This window comes from Centruroides sculpturatus, unplaced genomic scaffold, assembly GCF_000671375.1.
Source record: "Centruroides sculpturatus isolate CEXI.00-Female unplaced genomic scaffold, Cexi_2.0 scaffold136, whole genome shotgun sequence".
In the NCBI taxonomy this organism is placed as follows: Eukaryota; Metazoa; Arthropoda; class Arachnida; order Scorpiones; family Buthidae; genus Centruroides; species Centruroides sculpturatus.
In genome coordinates this window covers 278,329-292,933 of record NW_019384534.1, presented here as the reverse complement: position 1 = coordinate 292,933, position 14,605 = coordinate 278,329, and positions in this window count along the sequence as shown.

Here is a 14,605-nt window from a genome sequence, read left to right as displayed (position 1 = left end):
TAGATTCGATTATACTATTTTAGTCTAATGTTTGGTAAGGATTGTTATGGTCTAGCATTTATACTACTTAAAAATCTCTACCAAATCAAATTANTAAAATAACGTAAAAAAATGGGGTAAATTTGTGTTAATTCTTTTAAATTTCATACGGTCGCGCCGCGCTGCAAAGTCAAACAGTCTGAAGCGAAGCTTTACTAATCGATACGTAAACACAAGAAAATATAGGAAAAATCTGTATTGTAAATTAATAATTTAAACATTTCAAGAAACAAGACAAAAATAAAGCATTTAATATTTGAGTTATCGTTAATATTATAAATAAATAAATAGTTGGATGTGTCTGTTATCTCTTCTGTCAATCTGGTTAAGTTCCCTAAGGAGAATATCTAGTTCTCTGACATAATCTGTCTTACACAAGCCTCTCTAGCTCTTCTAAATGTCATAATACATTTTCAGAATATTAATAGGCCGATAACATAATGAATGATATGCCTATAGACATGGTTGATGACTGAAGCAACTTTACTAAACAACAATAACTTTATAACATGATAAAATAAATCAATATTTTATAAAAATTTCTCTATTTAAGTACATCACTACATCGTAGAAGTATAGGTTATACCAAGATGTTGTTTTACTAACAACCCGTTCGTCGAAAAACATCGAGTAAGACACGTAAACTAAACCGAATATAGTCCTATCTTATACGAAACTTCTTTTGAGAATACCACTACACTAATAACAATACTTGTTTCACCATACTACTTTTACGATAAGGGAATATACTACTTCAGTAACAATCCCAATTTTAACAAATATATATATATATATATAAACGTCCTAAAGGAGAGATTTTTTGTCGGTTAGAAGTTCAAGAGTTTAGAAAATTTTTTGATGTATCCGTTTCAAGTTTGAAAAGTAGTAAGTGGAAGATGTTTTTATTTTAGTAGGCAAATATACTTGGTGACTAGTATATTCGCCAGGGATATCATCATCTTTCGACAGAATGAAAGTCGTTTTGCTCTCCTTCTACTTGTCAGAGTTCAAAAGTATGGTCGTAGATTTCCCTAAGGAAGAGGGAAAAATATAAAAAAAGGAGGGGGGAAACATTAGAAATTTCGTTTTGTCGACGAGTAGACATAAGAACAATCTTTAAAAAAAAGGAGGGAAAGAAACAGTGGTTATTCTCTTGTATGATAGATAGAGGCAACAGAATTGGTTTTGATGTTTTCTGCAAATTTTTGAAAAATAAATTTTCTATTTGCTTGTAAACATCGATAAATTTCTGTATATAAAAGATAAATGCATACGAATATTGCTCTTCTAGTATTACTATTACTATAAAGAAAGACTACATTGCTAAGAAAAATTTGTATTTTAAATAATCGATAAAGATAGAAAATCAGTTATAAATAACTAAAATTCTCATTTTCGTGTTCTCATTATCATGAAAGAGATAAAATATATTACGTAGGTCTACGCTAGTTAATTAAATAAAAATAAAAATTGTGATTTATTTTGCATTAATTAAAAATCGAAATTATTTATTGTGGCGTCGTTACAATACCGAGCTGCAATTTTTTATTATATTTTAATTTAAAACAATCATTTTATATAGTTAATCTGAGTCTCCATGCCCCGATATGGTCTAGATTTTAGTCCTGGCATGCCCCTGTAAATTATACTTCTCCTGATAACAATCAAAACATGCTGATCATCTATCCGTTCAGATCATTTTTGGATTGAAATAACGTGATTTCCTAGCTATACTGGAAATTCTTATACAGTTAATCAATGCCTCCGTCCCTTAATCTTTCTATATCTGGTCTCGATTTTCATCTAACAACTCCGTTTTCGAGATTACAGACAGTGGAAGTTTATAGGTCTACAATATCAAGATTACAGCCAAATAATAATAATAAATTTTTCTATAAATTAATTAAAAATATAGAATTAATTTAAATCTGAACGTATCTATCTAACGATAAAGATTAAAAAAAAAATTTTTTAAACATCTTTCGATTTTTAAAAATTTTTTATAGCTCACCGAAGGAGGAATTACAAGAAACAATAAGAAGAGAAGAGGAGATTTTTTATTTTTTTACTTTTGGTATATAAAAAAAAATTATTTTTTCTATTCTTCGTCTTGAGAAAGTACAATATTTTCCCAGCAAGATCCACAATATTTTTCTCTTGACAACTTTGTAGACGAAGATTGATGGTTGAAGTAAAGCACATATGTTTGTTATCTTGATTGTCATCTGGAAACTGCTTCTACTTTCTTATGTGATGCAACAATTATTTAAAAACGTTTTTCGACTGGCATTCCTCCCTCGCTCTTTCACTCAAAATTCTTATAGCAAATGCTCAGTAGTGAGTTAAATGATCTTTTAGTTTGATAATAGTTCGAAAAAGAATTTTCTTTTTTTTTTCCATCCCCTTCTTCTGGAAACTAAATAAATTACATTTTATGTATCAGCTTCACTAATTTTCCGTCTAGGAAAGAAACTTTAAAAAGTTGCTTAGATGATAGATAAAAAGTTATCTACGTTGTGAAAAATAAAATAAAAAAAAAGTAAAATGAAAATGAGAAAATTTATCAGAAAAGAAACTTTCGAATAAAAAAAAATAAAAAATTCAATTTAAATTCTGATATAGTCCCTGGTTATCTAGATTATCATAGATTTATAGACTATTCTAGATAATAACGATAATACTAGATAATCGGAGAATATTCTAGATAATTACTTAAAATCTAGATAATCACGTAATTCTAGGTAGATAAAAGTATTCTAGATAATTACGTAAATCTAGATAATCATGTAATTTTAGGTAGATAAAAGTATTCTAGATAATTACGTAAAATCTAGATAATCACGTAATTCTAGGTAAACATAGACTATTCTAGTTTATCACGTATCTTCTAGATAATCACCTAAACAATATTACATTTATGAATTTGCAAAATAATTAAATTTATAGATTATCATATTTTCTAGATAACATCACAACTCCGACTATTCTAGATAATTATAGTTTGAAACAATATCTCAAATTCCAAACAATCATTATAAATCAAGGAAATTATGATCGATCTAGATGATAATAAATTATTGTAATTTCTACATAAACACACACTAACTATATAAATAATAACAGGTTCGAAGATTATTGTTTTATATTATTGGGCTATAGTTTTTCAATATACGTTCCCGTATCGTGCATCTGTCTGCCTGTCTGTCTGTCCTTCGTTAATCTAGAGAACGAAGTTAGATGAAAATCGAGACCAGATAAGGTACCGATCTGGCCCGGAAGTCATGTGATTTCAGTTGAATATTATTTCCAGAAAGGAATTAGATAGATGACTGGCATGACTCCATTGTTATCAGGAAAAATATAAGGTATAGGATGGCAAGACATCACTAAAATCCAGACCAGATAGAGTGACTACGATTAACTATAGATGGGCTTCCGGTCTATACCGGAAGTTACGTAATTTTTTAAAATTAAAAGATGATTAAAAATTTTAGCTTATAGATGAATTTTCATAATTAAATTCGTGGAGGATTTAATTAAAAATATATTTTATAAAATGCCAAAAAATTAAACTTTTTTTTATTGTAGAAAAGTTAGAAAGTTTCCTGTGTCCTAAAGAAGATAAAAAGTCTGTTAATTAAAGTGTTAATCTAGTGTTGTAGACTTATCTAAACTTTAGGAATTTATTTATCTTAAAGGTGTATATATATTTTTTTTATCTTAATTGTTTTTTGTTTAATATTTAATTATCTTAACTTTAATTAATGGCATGACACTTCATTTCTCTTTTAACATTCTTCAATTAAACATTACACTTAATTATCTTACTTTGTTATCTTGTCAGATAATTGTAAATAAAAATGTTAGCGAGTTAATTGCAAATTTAAAATGTAATTATATTATTTAATACCAAACTAACTGTAAATTAAAATAATAATAATACCAAGTTTTTGAATAATTTCTCAACCTTTTATACTTGGGTGGTTTGCTACATTATCAAAAAATAGGGGCACTACCTTTTTACGGGGTCGCGAACCACCAGTTGAAGAGTACTAACAGAAAAATATTGACAAATAGATAAAAATCTGTAAAAACTTATAAACAGATAAAAGAAACACGAAAATGTTGACATATCACGACATTGTTGACGAATAAATAAAAATTTAAAAAAAAAAAAAAAACTTGTAAAAAGATGAAAGGGGATGCGGAAAAAATGAAAAATAAAATATATATATAAAAAAGGAAGGCATTGATAGATATTTCAAGAAGTAACAATTGGAAATGATCTTTTCTTTTCTGACTAATATTCCATGACTAATATTCTATTTTGTATATTATTCTTTAAGGAAAGAAGCAGTTATGTATGCCGAATGTACGATGTTTACTATAAACTATTGTAGAAAAATCTCTTAGGAGAGAGAGAGAAGGAGTAGGGTAAAGAATATTTAAAAAGTTGTGCAGTTTCTGTTGACTCTTAGAATTCGTGACTTGAAATTTTGATGAAAACTCCGAAGAATTATGAGAAATTTTTTCAGCCAAGTGTTTCAACTTGAATATCGATAAATCAATAGATACATTCCGACACATATAGCTTTGAAAAATGGATAGATCTTATGTAAAATACTAGAAAAGAAAAGAAGATAACTTATAAAAATATCCTTTATATAGATATTTAAATAATAAATTAAATGATAAAATTAAAAAAGAATAATAATATTAATAATAAAGTGCTTTGAATAATTAATTAATTCAGCCAAACACAACAGTTATTGTTAATCGCATTTAAATTTACATCTTAATAATCATTTTAATAGAAACAAACAATAAAGCATTCATAATTAATATATATGAAATATTAATGAATATGATATAAAATTTATTTTTAAAAATTATTAAAATTTTAATGAATATATAATTAATTTTAAAAGCCATTTTTTATAATTAAAAAAATATTAAACAACTACTTCTTTCATTCTATTCTTAGCTCTTTAATTTATTTACTTATAATTTCTTTTTTTTATTATTATTATTGTTTTTTCTTATACATTTTCTTCATTTATTCTATTATGTTCCTTGTTTTCTCATCATTTTTGTCTGATTTTCTTCTTTAATCTTACTTCTTTCCTTTCGTACCATTCTCTGTCTTCCTTTGATCATTCCTTTTTTTCATTTTAATAATCTAAATATTTTCTCTATACTCCTATATTTTCTTTTCTTTATTTCTACTTAATGTACTTTCTATATATTCTGTTCCTTATTTTCTTTTCTAATTTCACTTTCTACTTTTTCAGTTGTCTTAATCTTTCTTTGTTCTCATTTTCTCTTATTTTGTCCCTAGTTTCACTTAATCCCAGTTTATCTTTCGGTTTTTCTTTTACTTTTCTCACTTTTTTTCCTTCTTTCTGTTAATCTTATTTCGTTCCTTATTTCACCCTTTTTTTTACCGTTAATTTTCAAAGTCCTGTGTTACTATAATTATTTTGTTTTGCCCTTAATATAATTTTATTTTATTTCCTATATTTCTTACGGGCCTATTAATTTTATTTTCGTTTTTATTCCTTTATCCCTGTAATTTGTAGTGACAATTCCTTATTTTATTTTACACAGATTTAATTCTCTATTTTTACTGATTTTTCTTTCTCTTTTATTTTCTTATATTCTTTAATTTAATCCATATTTTCTTTAATTTGTTTCTTATCTTTCACTTTTTTCAGTTTATTTCTGTTAACTCGTTTGTTAAATTTTTGTTTGGGTTTTCTTTAATTTCTTTTTATTTGATTTACTTTATATTTTATTAATATTATTTTATTCTAAATTTAATTGTTTTTTTTGGTATTTTTATTCAGAATTTTATTTTATATTTTCTTTAATTTTTGATTTACTTCTTTATTTTATTTTTCTAATTTTTTCCTGTATTTTTTAAATCTCCTGTTTAGTATTATTTCTGATATTTCTTATTTCATTTTTCCCTCGATAATTGTATTTTTTTTAAGTAATTTTTATTATTATTTTTTTTTCTACTCATTTTATTATTTTTATTTTTCTTCCTTATTACTATTTTTTCCAGTTAATCTTATTTTCTTCCTTATTCCCTATTGCCTAACCGCCTAAAGATATACAAGCCACACGCTTCTATATTAATTTATCTTATCTTTGATATAAAAAAAAATCTATATAATTAACTAAGTACTTCAACTACCTTCTTAATCAATAAAACCGACTAAAATACCAATAAATCAAGCACTTAACTCCCAGAAAACACCCCCTTACAACACAGTATACACGAGAAAAGGCATAAAATTTTCTAACTACAAAGTGTATACTTAAATACAAAAATATTGAGGAAAGAATTTTTAAAATGACAAAATTGCTTACTGGAGCAAAATTTAAGAATTTATATTTAAGGCGCCGTTTCTCATAAAATTTAAAACTTTTTAAGTCTTGACATGGAGAATTATCCATCAGACTAATTATCTGACAAAACTTCTCATAATTGGTCATCTTCGTCTTTTAGCTGACAGTATCTTTGTGACGTCATGCGCGTCCTTCCCTGTACAAAAGCGATGTAGTAGAAAATGTCATGTGACAGTTCCAGGTCACATCTAAAATTGTTTCTGTACGCTTGTCTGACTGACGTTGAAGGTGAAGCAATGACTCCACTGTCTATCTCTATCTTTTGATAAATATAACGTTTTTTATATTGCTACAGACAGCAATATTTCTTCGACTGGTTTCAGGCCATCCATTTACTTCGATAATTCGACAGAATCCTATAAAAACAAGAAAAAATCTTTTTTTTTTTTTGTTATTAAAGTCTCAGTTTATGTTATTTTTATATAAGATGAAAGGAAAAATATTGTACATTTTATTATTATAATAATGAATTTTCTTTAAATTGTAGAAAAAAACTTTGTTTTTTTTATTTAAAAATAAAATATTTTCTCTCTATATGTATTCCCTTCTCTCCATAGAATGAAGTCACGCTAAGATTTGCGACATGATTGGATATCTTTAGAATGGCAACCAATCGCGCAAACTTGCGTGACGTCATTTCTTCACCTTGACGATTTAGTTATATAATAACCAATACACTAACTTGCGATATTACGTAATTAGAAACTAACCAATCTCAATTCTCTACGTTTTATCATTTTATATCAATTTAACCAATCGTCGTTGTTTAATGAAGTCGTTTCAATAACAACACAACTACACCAATCAACTTTACGTTTCTTCAAAACGTCATTATAATATAACCAATAAACTTCTTAAATTTAATTTTTTTTTTTAAATTTCCAATAAACCAATCGGCAGACGAATTTTCAATGTCGTAATAATAAAATTAATCGTTTTCGATTAAAAACCGCCAATCAGCAATCTTTTTAATTTGAAAAGCTCCAATCAAAGTTGTATATTTTCAAAAAACTTTTCTGAAAGGAAATTAACGTTTTTTAGAATATTTTTTAAAGCAATAAAATTAATTTTATTCATATTTTAAAATAAAATTTTCATTTATCTAATTCCAATTAGATAAATGAAAATCGTGACCAGATTCTCGAGATTAAGGAAGAACAGACAGACAGATGCAGTAGAAATTTATAGATTTGAAATTTGAAAATTGCAGCCCAAAATTCTGAAGTCTCAAAAACAAAAGTCTGTTCATAATTTTTTTTTCACANTCTATAATAAGAAAATTTCAATTATAGTTAAAAGGTAACAGTTTAATTTTATTTTCAATAGTCCATTGTCATGTTATTGCTCTGACGAAAATTTATTTACCCTAAGCGCTTTATCAATCATCAATGTGAAAACTGCTGAGCGTTTATAAAGTTATGTTTGGTAAACAAAACCAGATAAGAATAGTTTCAAATTTATATTATCTACTTCTAAAATTCTCTAGTGAACGGAAGTGCGAAATTCCCCATATAATAATATATGCAAGAGGGGTTAAGTTTCATTAATTATTTTTCACAATACACAGATTCGATGTACTCTAAATAATATAGGAAAGTTAATAAATTGCTAAATTAATCCTTTAATTAAATATAATTAAAATTATTTATCATTATAATGCGTGGTCGCGGGTTAAGGCGCAAGCGAACTCTACGCGCCGCATCTTAAAATGTGATATGATTAATTACTTTATTTTAAAAAAATAATAATAATAAGACAAAAAGAGTAGAAAACATAAAGTAAATTAATTTAAGTAAATGAGTTGTTTTTTTTTGTTGATTAAAGTTGATTAAATTGTTTTAATTATAATTAATTTTGAAAAGTGCACGTCGTCGTTAGCGCGCTGTCGCGTCGCTTCCAATGACGCAGTGATTAAAAAAATAGTAAAGAATTAACAGAAATTTTTGCATAATATATAAGGGTAATTATATTATTTTATATTTATATGTCTCGAAGTATGTTTTATGAATAAAATAACGTAAAAAAATGGGGTAAATTTGTGTTAATTCTTTTAAATTTCATACGGTCGCGCCGCGCTGCAAAGTCAAACAGTCTGAAGCGAAGCTTTACTAATCGATACGTAAACACAAGAAAATATAGGAAAAATCCGTATTGTAAATTAATAATTTAAACATTTCAAGAAACAAGACAAAAATAAAGCATTTAATATTTGAGTTATCGTTAATATTATAAATAAATAAATAGTTGGATGTGTCTGTTATCTCTTCTGTCAATCTGGTTAAGTTCCCTAAGGAGAATATCTAGTTCTCTGACATAATCTGTCTTACACAAGCCTCTCTAGCTCTTCTAAATGTCATAATACATTTTCAGAATATTAATAGGCCGATAACATAATGAATGATATGCCTATAGACATGGTTGATGACTGAAGCAACTTTACATCTCTTGCATAATAATCAGAAGCAAAGTAAATTAAATAATGTCGAAAACTAAATACTCAGAAACTAGATAATATTAATTAATTCTAGGATTAATTTAACCAATAGGAAATGTTAGTTCAATGATTAATTTCCATGTTAAAGTCGAATTAATTAATTATATTTGATGGTAATACTAATTGTATCTTTTGTATTCTAAGAAGACTTTTTTCTTTATCCTATTTTAGGAAGTTAAAGGATAATTTGAAGAGAAATTTGTATTTTTCTACCTTTATTATTTTAGCTTTTAACCGTTTTTTTTAATTATTTAAATCCGGTGACGGTTTTATCAGGAAGAAAACAAGTAACTGATTGGGGCCTCGCGCTGAGACAGGCCCCGTTAAGCTATGGATAAAAATGGCAATTGCCTGAGTCCTTCACCAAGAGGAGTCCCAAATCAATTTTTTATAAGAAAATCCCCCCGAAGAAAAATATCTGAAGTGAACACTGTACATTGGGTCTACTAATTCAAATTCGCCACGACCCCCATAAAGATATGACACACCATTAAGGAATCCTCCCTCTTTAACTTTTAAAATTTTCTCATTGAGTTATGACAACTAATAATAAACTGTATATTAATAATAAATAAATTTAATTCTTCAAGGGATCCCCAAAATTTAAACTTTTTAGGGCCTCTTGGAAAGTAAATCTAGCACTGTTTAGCTCATATTTTGTTAATGATAAACTTAAGAATGTGGCTTCTAGCCTTTCTTCTGTGCATAAATAAATAATAAAAAAGTATAAAGAGATTTCTGTGTATAAATTTCTTTTACTTTAACAGAATAAAATAAATTTAATCTCAGAAATTTTCTAAAAGAACATAAAATTTCACTTGAATTCATAAAGGATAATATCAAGAGAATTCATACATTTTCTATGCATGTCCTTATATATCATACACCTATATAGGTCCTATTAAATATATTTTCTCCTTAAAAATATACTTAATAATTAAAAAAAATAAAAATTATTAGCCCCTATATACATATTTTAATAAGATTTAACTATATAATTTATATAAATGAATAAATTAATTAACAAAATATATTAACTTTATCTTAATTTAAGCTGATAAAATGAAATTTCAAATATAAATTAAATAGATTTATTTTTTTATTATTATTTTTAAAGTAAAAATAAATAAATAAATTTAAAAATAATCTTATATTTTATGCTATTAAAAATAAAAATTCCTATAAAATTCTACTTTAATTTACTTTTTTTTCTAATTTTATTTGATTTTATTAAACTAAAAAGTCTTTATTTTTTTATTTCCTTTTATCATTATAGCTTGATTAAAGATAAATTGGATATTTTCTTTTAGTTTTTAGTAATTAAAATGATAAGCAACTTTAGATTAAAGTAAAAATTATAAGTTATATATATATATATAGGCTTATAACTAAAATAAATTTTAATTAAGTATCGTATATCCTCAATACATCGTCTTCTATACTTGTAAGCGAGTTAAGAATATAAAATTTATTAAATTAAGTAAAAAATTTGTAAGTTTAAACAGATTAAAAACCATAAAAACCGAATTAATTATAATAAAATCATAATTATAATATAATAAAATCGATCGATAAATACAGGGGAACGCAGTTTATTAAGGAAAAAAGTAATTAAAAAAAAACATTAATTCTTATGCATAAATCACAATTAAGGAATACAAAATAATAATAGAGTAAAACATATCTGAAGAAATTTTACTGTTTAGATAGGTTTTACAGTAATTAATAATAATAATAATAATAATAATAGAACTCTGCACCATAGAGTATACCAGTCGACCTCCCTATAACACTGTTGATTTTTCCATTTTATATGAATTCCATTTTATACGAGTCACTTACATTTTACAAATACGTGTGCCGGGCTGTGAACGGCTCACGTATTTGTAAAATCTAAGTGACTCGTACAACATGGAATTCATATAAAATGGAAAAATCAACAGTGTTATAGGGGGGTCGACTGTTATTCTTTTCAGATTCAAAATTATCTACTTTTATTCCTCCTCATCTTATTAAAAATAAAATAAAATGTAAGGAAGATAAAGAAGAGTTGTTTAGTATTTATTTAAAAATTAGGCAAAAAAAAAATTACATTATTTTATTAAATTAAAATCAAAATATACAAGTTTACGTTTTACTAGAATAATATAACTTTGGATAAAAATCACATTAGTTTCCTATAGAATAGAGAGAGAGAGAGAAGGTAAAATATTTTTGATCCAGCGTTTTTATTCTTACAAGACAAGATTTTTTTTTTACCTGCTTTTCTTTTGGTAGTATCTTCGATACTGAGCCTTATATATAAAGAAATATTTATTTGAATTCCGCAACTGAAGAAAAAAGTAATAAGCATGCTTCACATCTTGCGAAGTTAAGGAAGAGCCAGGCTGTCCCTGAGATTGGAAGTGTGCTTCAGCATGCCAATGGTCCTATATACATAGATAGGTGTCAGATTGGGTTCCTTCGACGATTCCTTTCGAGATTTACTACCCCTACAGATGTGTGGAAATCACTTAGAACCATCAAAAAACGTTGCTCATGATACTTTCCTATGGATGCTAAGTGTTTGTGTATGACTCAATTTATTTTATTTTTTCTAATTAAAGAAAGTCATTTATTTTTATCTTCACTTTTTAAATGATTAAAGATGTAGTTTTTTTTTTAAATTTATATTTGATTAACTTAAAATATAAACTTAAAAGAAGAATATTTAATATTTAAGTGTTATCCTTTAAGCAATTTTCATGTTTTCTTCATTTAAAATTGGATATTTTATTAACGATTTTTTTAGTTTATTTAAGCTACTATTATTCCGTTTTTAAATAAACATATGAAATATTTATAATGTTATATAAATATTTTCGGATGTTTATATAATGGAACCTTCAGTAATGGCCACCTCTTAACAACGGTCGCCTAGAAACAGTGACAATTTGTAGAAAAATACATGAAAAATAACCTCCTAACGACGACCATTTTTAAGTTCCTCCTCGTTGTTTACAGGTTTCACTGTGTGTATAAATAAAAAAAAATGAGTAATAAATTCAACAGATATTTTTGAAAAATTCGTTAAAATTAAATCTATTTTATTATATTTTTAATATAAGATTTAATTTTAATTAATAAATTTATTAAAATTTAATTTATTATTTATTTTAAAATAATTGTCAAATTTCGTTATTATTTCACTTTCTTCTCTCTCTTTTTGTTTTTTTAAAGGTCCTATTAATCAATTTTCTTAGAAAAATTCAATTTCACTTTTTGTAATTGAATACTTTTTATGTTCGCTTTCACTTTCCACTTTCTTTTACTGGATAGCATTTAATTTCACTTTCACTCATTAAAAATTGTTCGCTTACGCTTTCATTCACTTAACATCGTTCAATTTTTCACATTACTTCTTAAAGGAATTTATTAACATTTACATCATTATTTTCTTCATCCCTGCGTGCGTTACATTTATTTTTAACTCTTACAACATTTTACAAATCAAACAGGCTGGTGTTTTCCTTTTTTGTTTTGTTTATTTTTATTAGAATCGAACAAATTCAAAAAAAGGGAAACGTACTCAAAAAAGGGGACAAAGTACACAAAAAAAGAGACAAAATATTCAAAAAAGGGGACAAAGTAGACAAAAAGGGAGACAAAGTAGACAAAAAAGGAGACAAAGTATTCAAAAAAAGGGGACAAAACTATTCAAAAAAGGGGACAAAGTACACAAAAAGGGAGACAAAGTACACAAAAAAGGAGACAAAGTATTCAAAAAAGGGGACAAAGTACACAAAAANGTTGTCGTGTCAGTCTATCGCTCTGGTGGAGCCATTTTGGGTCTGGCATAACTTACGATGAGCCTAGTTAAAAGGCCCTTTTAGTGTCCACAGGGAGGAAAGAATAATATAGGCCTATATATATTGATATATAGGGCCTATATATAACCTGTTTAAACCGGAATCGCACGGACTGTACATTTTCATGTTTCAGCAGTATTTTTGACAGAAAATCACTCCGTTCTGAAGAATTTCGGTTTAGAAAGGTTTTCATTTTACTCGGATTCCGTTATAACGCCACCCTCGTACAGCGCCAATAAATGCTCGCTCACATATCTTCCTTCTTTACTATTGAATTACCAAATTTATGATTCAGCACTGCAGAGGACATTGTTACCTTCAACCCTCAAACTAGTGTGAAGATACCATTAACAGTGGGCTTTATTCTATGGGCAAAAAAACGGCCCCCATACAAATCTCTTCCGAAAAGATCCCCAGAAAGAAGTCAACACTCTACGTGGGGTTCCCTAATATAAATTTGCCTGGGCCCCATTAAGCTGTAGTCCTCGACTTCTTATTTATTAATATACATAATTTTCAAGTGTTTGAGATTCTTCGGTTTAGCTTCATACTCGATTTTGCATCAATTTTAAAGGAAAAGAAACGGTGGCGTTAGATCGAGGTATGATGGATAACATCAAATGTTTACATATATATATATATATATATATATTTGCACACAAAAGAATTGACGATAAAACGTTTATACTTTGTGATAATTTGCTTTTATTTAAATATTAATAATTAGTTTTATTCTATTTGATTACTTTAATTTAATTTTACTCGTTATTCTATCTTCTTAATAATAATTAACTTCACGAGTTACTCAATTAAGTTATTTTATTCTACGACAAAACTTTTTAAATAAATAATTAAATAGTACAGTAAAACCTATTCAAAACGAAAACCTATCTAAATGGGAGGAATTCTTTAGACTTTAGCGATTTTTTAATTAAAAAAACCTGTTCAAAACGGTTCCTTAAACCTGCTTAAACGGAAAGAATTCTTCGGAGCGCAGTGATTTTCTGTGTTAAAAAACGAACCGATATCGCGTGTCCGGCTTACACAGGTTTTACTGTATTAATTCTGAATGATTCTGTTAATAAAGAGTTAGTTTTAAGGTTTTTCTACGAGTAAAAATGTTGATATTATAAAACATTTACGAGTATCTGAACTTATCTGGAATGAAGTCTTTATACTATTTTTTTAATATTTACTTACGTAAAATAAACGAATTTTTGGTTATAAACAGGATTTAAACAATGTTTTCTGTATAATAATCCAGAAAATGATCTCCGGTTTATGATATCTTATCATTTTATGAGTATGGAAGAGGCATGCAAAAAAAAGACATACCGTAAACATGCTTCTAATGGGATTTGTAACTTAGTTACAACGAAATGTTTAGGATAAAATCCTGAATAAAACCGAATTAATTATTATTCAATTTTTTAAAAAAATGTAGAAACAAAAAGAGATTTATTTTATTGGAATTAAACCTTCAATTCTAAGAAGAATTAAGTAAAAAAATATAATAAAAAAATAGAACAAAAAATTTATTTATCTCATAAGAAAAATCTCTCCAGTAATTCCCATATGATGTAAAACTTGGTAAATATTTTAATTAGATTTCTATCTAACATTCCTTTCGTTTAAAAAAGAAAAACAATTTAAAAATATAAAAAAAAAAATTGAATAGAAAGGAATATACTTTAAGTGATTTATGCGAAGTAAAGACATAAAATCCAACTTTATTTACATTTATAAGAAGACTAATTACATTTCTCTTTGTTAAAATAAATAAAAATGATTCTATTCAATGATACATCCA